The following is an 8,391-nucleotide window of genomic DNA, read 5'->3' on the forward strand; positions in this document are numbered from 1 at the left end:
GAATTGTGTTGGCTGTGAATTCTTGCACAACACACACACACATTGGGTTTTCACCTTTTATGGGGACTTTCCATAGACATAATGATTTTTATACTGTGCAAACGGTATATTCTATCCCCTAAACGTCATTTTCAAAAAAAACAAAACAAAAGGAAAATGATTTTGGATATTGCCATCTTAATGGGGATATTTTGTCCCCATAATGTAGGGTTTACCTGAACACAACACACATGTTTATTTCACTATATCATTGAGGACATTGCATAGACTTCCATTGATTTTATATCAGTTTTAATGATATTTTTCTATCGCCTAACCCAACCCCTACCCATCACAGAGACATGTGCAAAACACAGGATTTAAATATAAACATGTTTTGGCCGATACATAAGCCTTTTTAACTAGTGAGGACCAGTAAAATCTCCTCACAAGTGGGTTGTCATGATATTTCACTATATAAGTATCATTAAACAAGTACACGTATAAACCTCACACACATCTAATTTTAAGACACACCAAATACTGCAGAAAGTATAAGATAAAAATGTGCTTGGAAAATAAACAAGTACTGACAAAGCACAAGCCCTACTGTATTACAGGCCTTGTCAACGAAGGAACAATTTACAAGACCAAATATGTACAGAGAAGGAAAAAAGGGCCCATACCTTGTCCATTTCAAAAATATTCCCAACACCCACCTCGGAAATGTCCAAAAACCACCAAAGAGGAGACTAGAAGGAAAAAAAGGACGACAGTTTGCATGTTAAATTATGATTATCGGGACAGAGAACCAGATGGCGTCTATATAAAGCATGTTGCATGCAGAGGTTTCAGTTAAATCATGGTGGTTTTGGAGGAGGTGGACCAGCCATCATGAACCATTACTGGTGAATGACACATAACCACAGTGTCCCCCTAAGACGCATGCAAACACACGTGCAAGAAAACATCAACAGCCTCACAAACTTCAGAAACTTGAGATGCATTTCACACACCTCCTCTCACCTAAAATGAAAAAGGTACTAGTTTAGATGACATGAAGTAGTGTCAGAGAGTTCCTGGTTAAAACAGAGCTGTCTCGGGCTAATGACAGAGAGCAACAAACGGCTGGCAGTGATAATAATTCAGTAGCAAGCGATCAAAGAGCTGCAGCGACCGCATGCAGGAGCTCCTTCTAAGAGCCCGAGTCTGCGGCCAGAAGACCGGAGGATGGCCATTCATTTGAAATGCACTTTTTTATTTTTTAAATAGTAGTGCTTGCTAAGGTAAGCATGGGGCATCATGCACCTTTTTTGAGGGAGCATCAGGCCTGGTTTCTCAAGCAAGACATGACCAAAGAAAATTGGATGAGCCAGGATATTTTTAATATAACTCTGATTGTGTTTAGCTGACGAAAGTCATGTATACACCTAGGATGGCTTAAGTTGAGGGTGAGTAAATTATAGGGTAATTTTCATTTTTGGGTGAACTATCCCTTTGACAGCCAGCGTTCACAATGTACTTTTGTTGTATGGAAAAGCATAGCCTTTTGTTCAATAGAAAAAACACACTAGATTTAAGTGACATGAGAGAATGTAGCTGATGACAGAGTTTCACGTTTAAAGCAAATGATTTATGGAACGTGCAACACAATTCAATTAAACAGATTTAGATGTTAATGTAATGATGTTTTTATTGTTATATTGTTATATTTTACTTTTGATTTAATTTTGTTGCATTTAAATTCCACTTTGCTCAAAAACAGAACCATTAACACCACAAGACACTTAAAGGTGCCCTAGACTATGTTTTTAAAAGATGTAATATAAGTCTAAGGTGTCCCCTGAATGTGTCTGTGAAGTTTCAGCTCAAAATACCCCATAGATTTTTTTTAATGAATTTTTTTAACTGCCTATTTTGGGGCATCATATAAACGCGCCGATTTTATGCTGCGGCCCCTTTAAATCCCGTGCTCTCCACCCACAGAGCTCGCGCTTGCCTTGAACAGTGCCTTAAAGTTCACACAGCTAATATAACCGTCAAAATGGATCTTCACAAAGTGTTCGTCATGCATGCGGCATGCATGCGTCGGATTATGTGAGTATTGTATACTGTTATATTGTTTACTTCTGATTTTGAATGAGTTTGATAGTGCTCCGTGGCTAACGGGTAATGCTACACTGTTGGAGAGATTTATAAAGAATGAAGTTGTGTTTATGCATTATACAGACTGCACATGTTTAAAAATGAAAATAGCGACGGCTCTCTTGTCTCTGTGAATACAGTAATAACCGATGGTAACTTTAACCACATTTAACAGTACATTAGCAAAACATGCTAATGAAACATTTAGAAAGACAATTTACAAATATCACTAAAAATATCATGTTATCATGGATCATGTCAGTTATTATTGCTCCATCTGCCATTTTTCGCTATTGTTCTTGCTTGCTTACCTAGTCTGATGATTTGGTTGTGCACATCCAGACGTTAATACTGGCTGTCCTTGTCTAATGCCTTTTATAATGTTGGAAACGTGGGCTGGCATATGCAAATACTGGGGGTGTAATTACCTGACTGTTACGTAAAGTCGGTGTTATGTTGAGATTCGCCTGTTCTTCGGAGGTCTTTTAAACAAATGAGATTTATATAAGAAGGAGGAAACAATGGAGTTTGAGACTCACTGTATGTCATTTCCATGTACTGAACTCTTGTTATTTAACTATGCCAAGATAAATTCAATTTTTCATTCGAGGGCACCTTTAAGTTAAGATGCATAATTAACTGTCTTACTTGGCTACATGCAAAAGTAAACAGAAAACACGAACAGTAAAGCCCAGGGTATACTTTTTACGTGTTTGCTAGTGTACGCGCACAGTCGAACACACAGCCTTGAATTTGACTCGTACGTGTACACAGACGTTTGATGCATGCACAGTTTTGAGCAATCTCTCGCCACAAGTTACAACCCATGTAAATATATTTGTAGTCTTTCATGCTAGAGTTGTACAAACAAGTGTACTTTCTAACGTCTTCACACAATCTCTCATCTATATAGACCTCCATTGTCGCTGTAGCTTGCATGTGTTCCGGTCTGTTCTGTTTATGCAGTTTTTCTTTGACTACCTTGTGAATCGGCGACCCCAGGGCACTGTTGCCACCTTGTGGATAAACTAATTACTGCAAAAAAAAAAAAAAAATGCATGTGCGACCTGCGCGAATAAGTACATGTGGTTACAAAAATCCGGCGTATCCTCTTCTGATGACAAAATTTGCGTAACGCACACTGTACGCTTGACCCTCGTGTACGCATAAAAAGTACAAACAGTAAGATCAGTAAGTTGCATGCATGCTGGGAACCGTAGTCCTACTTCCAGCTCCACTAACTCTAAACTCAGAATGTTTATTAACAGAATATTGCTGCAAAGACAAAGGTATTTCCAACTTGTTTTTACTTCTAAGTGAAGAATGAAAAAGAACTTCGCTGTAAGTACATGTATATCAGGGCAATGAATCAAATTCAGTCTAGTGTGCACGAGTGTGAGCACGAGCAATTGTTGCTGGCTGCAGTTCACTTAATGGCCACCGGTGTCGCTAATAACAATGGTTTATGAATTCTACCTACACCTTTAAAGAGTTAATTCACCCAAAAATGAAAATTCTGTCATTAATTACTCACCCTCATGTCGTTCCACACCCATGTGATGGGCGATTTTAAAACTCTGCTTCATGAAGCCTTTATGAATCTTTTGTTTTGAATCAGTGGTTTGGAGCATATGTCAAACTGCCAAAGTCACGTGATTTCAGTAAACGTGGCTTCGTTATGTCATAAGTGTTTTGAAATTTCAATGGTTCACCACTGAGGGTCGTGACTTTGGCAGTTTGATACACACTGTGAACCAGTGATGCGAAACAAAAGATTTGGAAAGCTTTGAAGATTCATGAAGCAGTGTTTTGAAATCACCCATCATATTGTTGAATAAACTATTTTGTTTAAATTATTTTGTTTTTTTGGTGCGCAAACAGTATTCTGGTCGCTTCATAACATTAAGGTTGAACCACTGTAGTCACATGAACGGTTTTAAATATGTCTTTAGTAGCTTTCTGGGCGTCTGAAAGTGGACATAATTTGTGTTCTGAAGATGAACAAAGGTCTTACAGGTGTGGAGCGACATGAGGGTAAGTAATTAATGACAAAATTTTAATTTTTGGGTGAACTAACCCTTTAATGGTGCTATTTTATAATAATTCAGTTATACATTAAACTGTAAAATAAGCAGGCTAAAGAAATGCAGGAATTGTGGCATTTTGGGGCAACTGTCAGTGGATACGCAATCTTGGTGGGTTGTGCGTAAATGACTGGTCTATCTTCGATTAGCCAAAGACAAAACAAAGCATCTAATAGACCTTTCTATAAGCATGTGACTCAAAGAGATAAGTGTAGTGTGCGCAGGGCTTGAGAGGGAGGGAGAAACTAGTTGCGCAAGGTGTTGTCAAACCCAAGGCTGGATTAGGATATCTTTTGGGCTCTGCAAATAGAAACACTGATTCCTATACACATGGGACAATGGTGCTAATTGACTTCAATGGGAGAATGAGCCATTGACAAGCATCTGCAAACATTGCCACCCTTTTAAGAACAACAGACTGAAATACTCAATACATGCACTTAGTATGCATGTGTGAGAAAGGCAGCAAAATGTTTTAAATTAAAAGTAAATATTAAAGTTAAATTTTATTTTCAGTTTAAAATTTAAATGCACATTTAAATATGAGTTTTAAATTTCTTCTTCACTGCTTCATGAAGCTTCGAAGCTTTACGAATCTTTTGTTTTGAATCAGTGGTTCGGAACATGAAAGTCACGTGATTTCAGTAAAGGAGGCTTCGTTACGTCATAAGTGTTTATAAATTTCAATGGTTCATGTGACTTTGGCAGTTTGATACATGCTCCAAACTACTGATTCGATAAAAAACATTCGTAAAGCTTCGAAGCTTCATGAAGCAGTGTTTTGAAATCGCCCATCACTAGATATTGTTGAATAAAGTTATTATTTGTTTTTGTTTTTTGGCTCACAAAGTATTCATCACTCATCACTTCATAACATTAAGGTTGAACCACTGTAGTCACATGAACTGTTTTAAATATATCTTTAGTAGCTTTCTGTGCGTTTAAAAGTGTAAATTATCCTGCTGTCAATTGAGGCCTCACTGAATCATTAGATTTCATCAAAAATATCTTATTTTGTGTTCCAAAGATGATTGAAGGTCTTACGGGTGTGGAATGACATGAGGGTGAGTAATTAATGCCAGAATTTTCATTTTTGGGAGAATTAACCCTTTAAAGAAAAAATGGTAACACTTTACAATAAGGTTCATTAGTTAACTACATTAGTTAACATGAACTAATAATGAACTGCACTTCTACAGCATTTATTAATCTTTGTTAATGTTAATTTCAACATTTACTAATACATTATTAAAATCTTGTTAAGATTAGTTAATGCACTGTGAACTAACATGAACAAACAATGAACAACTCTATTTGCATTAACTAAATTTAATGAAGATTAGTAAATACAGTAACAAATGCATTGCTCATGGTTAGTCCATGTTAGTTAATACATTAACTAATGTTTAAAGGTGCCCTTGAATAAAAAATTGAATTTATCTTGGCATAGTTAAATAACAAGAGTTCAGTACATGGAAATGACATACAGTGAGTCTCAAAATCCATTGTTTCCTCCTTCTTATATAAATCTCATTTGTTTAAAAGACCTCCGAAGAACAGGCGAATCTCAACATAACACTGACTGTTACGTAACAGTCGGGGTGTATGCGCCCCAGTGCATATGCCAGCCCACGTTTCCAACATTATAAAAGGCATTAGACGAGGACAGCCAGTATTAAGGTCTGGATGTGCACAACCAAATCATCAGACTAGGTAAGCAAGCAAGAACAACAAGTGAAAAATGGCAGATGGAGCAATAATAACTGACATGATCCATGATAACATGATATTTTTAGTGATATTTGTAAACTGTCTTTCTAAATGTTTCATTAGCATGTTGCTAATGTACTGTTAAATGTGGTTAAAGTTACCATCGGTTATTACTGTATTCACGGAGACAAGAGAGCCGTCGCTATTTTCATTTTTAAACACTTGCAGTCTGTATAATTCATAAACACAACTTCATTCTTTATAAATCTCTCCAACAGTGTAGCATTAGCCGTTAGCCACGGAGCACTATCAAACTCATTCAGAATCAGAAGTAAACAATATAACAGTATACAATACTCACATAATCCGATGCATGCATGCCGCATGCATGACGAACACTTTGTAAAGATCCATTTTGAGGGTTATATTAGCTGTGTAAACTTTGTTACGGCACTGTTTAAGGCAAGCGCGAGCTCTGTGGGCGGAGAGCACGGGATTTAAAGGGGCCGCAGCATAAAATCGGCGCGTTTATAATGATGCCCCAAAATAGGCAGTTACAAAAATTTATAAAAAAAAATCTATGGGGTATCTTGAGCTGAAACTTCACAGACACATTCAGGGGACACCTTAGACTTATATTACATCTTTTAAAAACATAATCTAGGGCACCTTTAACTAATGAACCTTATTGTAAAGTGTTAGCGAAAAAATATAATTAATAATAATAAAAAAAGAGTACAAGGAATATTTGTTAGAAATAAATCTGTTTTTATTCAAACTCTGATCAAATGAGACACAATTCCGTTGTCACCGTCCAGCAACCTCATGTAGAAGTCAAAGGTTAAAAGAAGATCTAAAGGACATTTTGATATGGAACAAAATATATGACAGCATCCAAAAGTAACCTAGGTCTGACCATGACCTTGATCAAACATGACTGAGAACAGACTGTTCCTTTATTTCAGAGAGAAATACAAGCCAAGGCCAAAAAGCTTAAGCGAAGTTAACGTTTGGCTCAAATACCAGTGTTTTTATCCATGTAAGTGAAAGCATATCACTGATACAAGAGCTTCTTTTTTAGAGATCCTTTATGTTAAATCAAGATGACTCTTCCGCTCTCTGAAATACAACACATGACTTCATTTTGAAGAGGAAGAGTTCTTGGATGTAAATCCAGCGGGAGCTAAATAGAAGAATTTTCTCCAATTGTGGTTGACAAAAGGTACAAAACTAAGCCAGATACTGATGCCTAAATCTCATACACTAAAACTAACCTTTCCAGTCCACTGATTTAGTAGAAAGCACAGAAGAAAGGCATTCATTATCAAAACAATAGGATCGCTAGCAGTGCCCTCACTTGACATCCAAGATGTTTTCTCAGCCAAAAAATAAACAGCCGACATCACATTTGTCAAAGCACTTAATACATCTTCAATCCAAAGCACCTCTGATATCAGCCTCCCCACAGTCTGCACTGGACCTCAGTCAAATTCAACAGCACTGCAGAGCTTTTCATGTCTTCTTATGTTACTCCTGCAGAAGAAGAGACAGATGTGGAGAATACATTCCACTAACTCCAATGCAACACAGTCCTGACAGCAGATGATGCAATCTGATAGACTAGGACTCAAACACAGACCGTCACAACCAATGCATATCATACTTGCCTGCTGTTCTGTCTACTTGACATATTGATTTTATATTGTATATTTTATACATGTTTTCCATGTCAATTTATTTTAAGATATCATTTATTCCTGTGATCAAAGCTGAATTTTCAGCATCACACGATCCTTCAGAAATCATTCTAATATTCTGATTTACTGCTCAAGAAACATTTATGATTATTATCAATGTTGAAAACAGTCATATTTTTGTGGAAACCGTGATACATTTTCTTTAAAGGGGACATATCATGAAAATCGTACTTTTTCTGTGCTTAAGTGCTATAATCGGGTCCCCGGTGCATCTACCAACCCAGAAAACATGAAAAAGGACAACCCAGTAACTTTGCTTTGGCAATACTTTCTCTGCAAGCATGTGACATAGGAATGGGATCTTATTATAATATTACCGCCCCCTTAATCTGCATGTTTCCACCCACGCAAGCGAAAACAATGTACCAGTTCTAAGGCCATAGCAAAAGTTTGAGCAGAGAATGCTAACTGTTCTGTCGTTGGCTGCACAGACGAGAAAACTATTTCGAGTCACGTTAGCTTGGATGGCCTGCAAGTTGACAAGCTTGATCGCTAAAAAAGGAGAGTTTCTGTCCTAGTGATATTTTGGAAAAAATATTAGACCATTCATATCATTTGATAGCAATCATAAACATTAGTCTGGTGTGTATGGCTCTGTTTGGCAAACAGGTACGCTACACTATGTATAGTGGGCGTCCATATGGGTTTTGCACAAAAGATTAACATGACGGCACATGCTAGTCGATGAGTTGAATCAACTCCACAGCAACTACATA

Source organism: Megalobrama amblycephala, linkage group LG22 (genome assembly GCF_018812025.1).
Source record: "Megalobrama amblycephala isolate DHTTF-2021 linkage group LG22, ASM1881202v1, whole genome shotgun sequence".
Taxonomy (NCBI): domain Eukaryota; kingdom Metazoa; phylum Chordata; class Actinopteri; order Cypriniformes; family Xenocyprididae; genus Megalobrama; species Megalobrama amblycephala.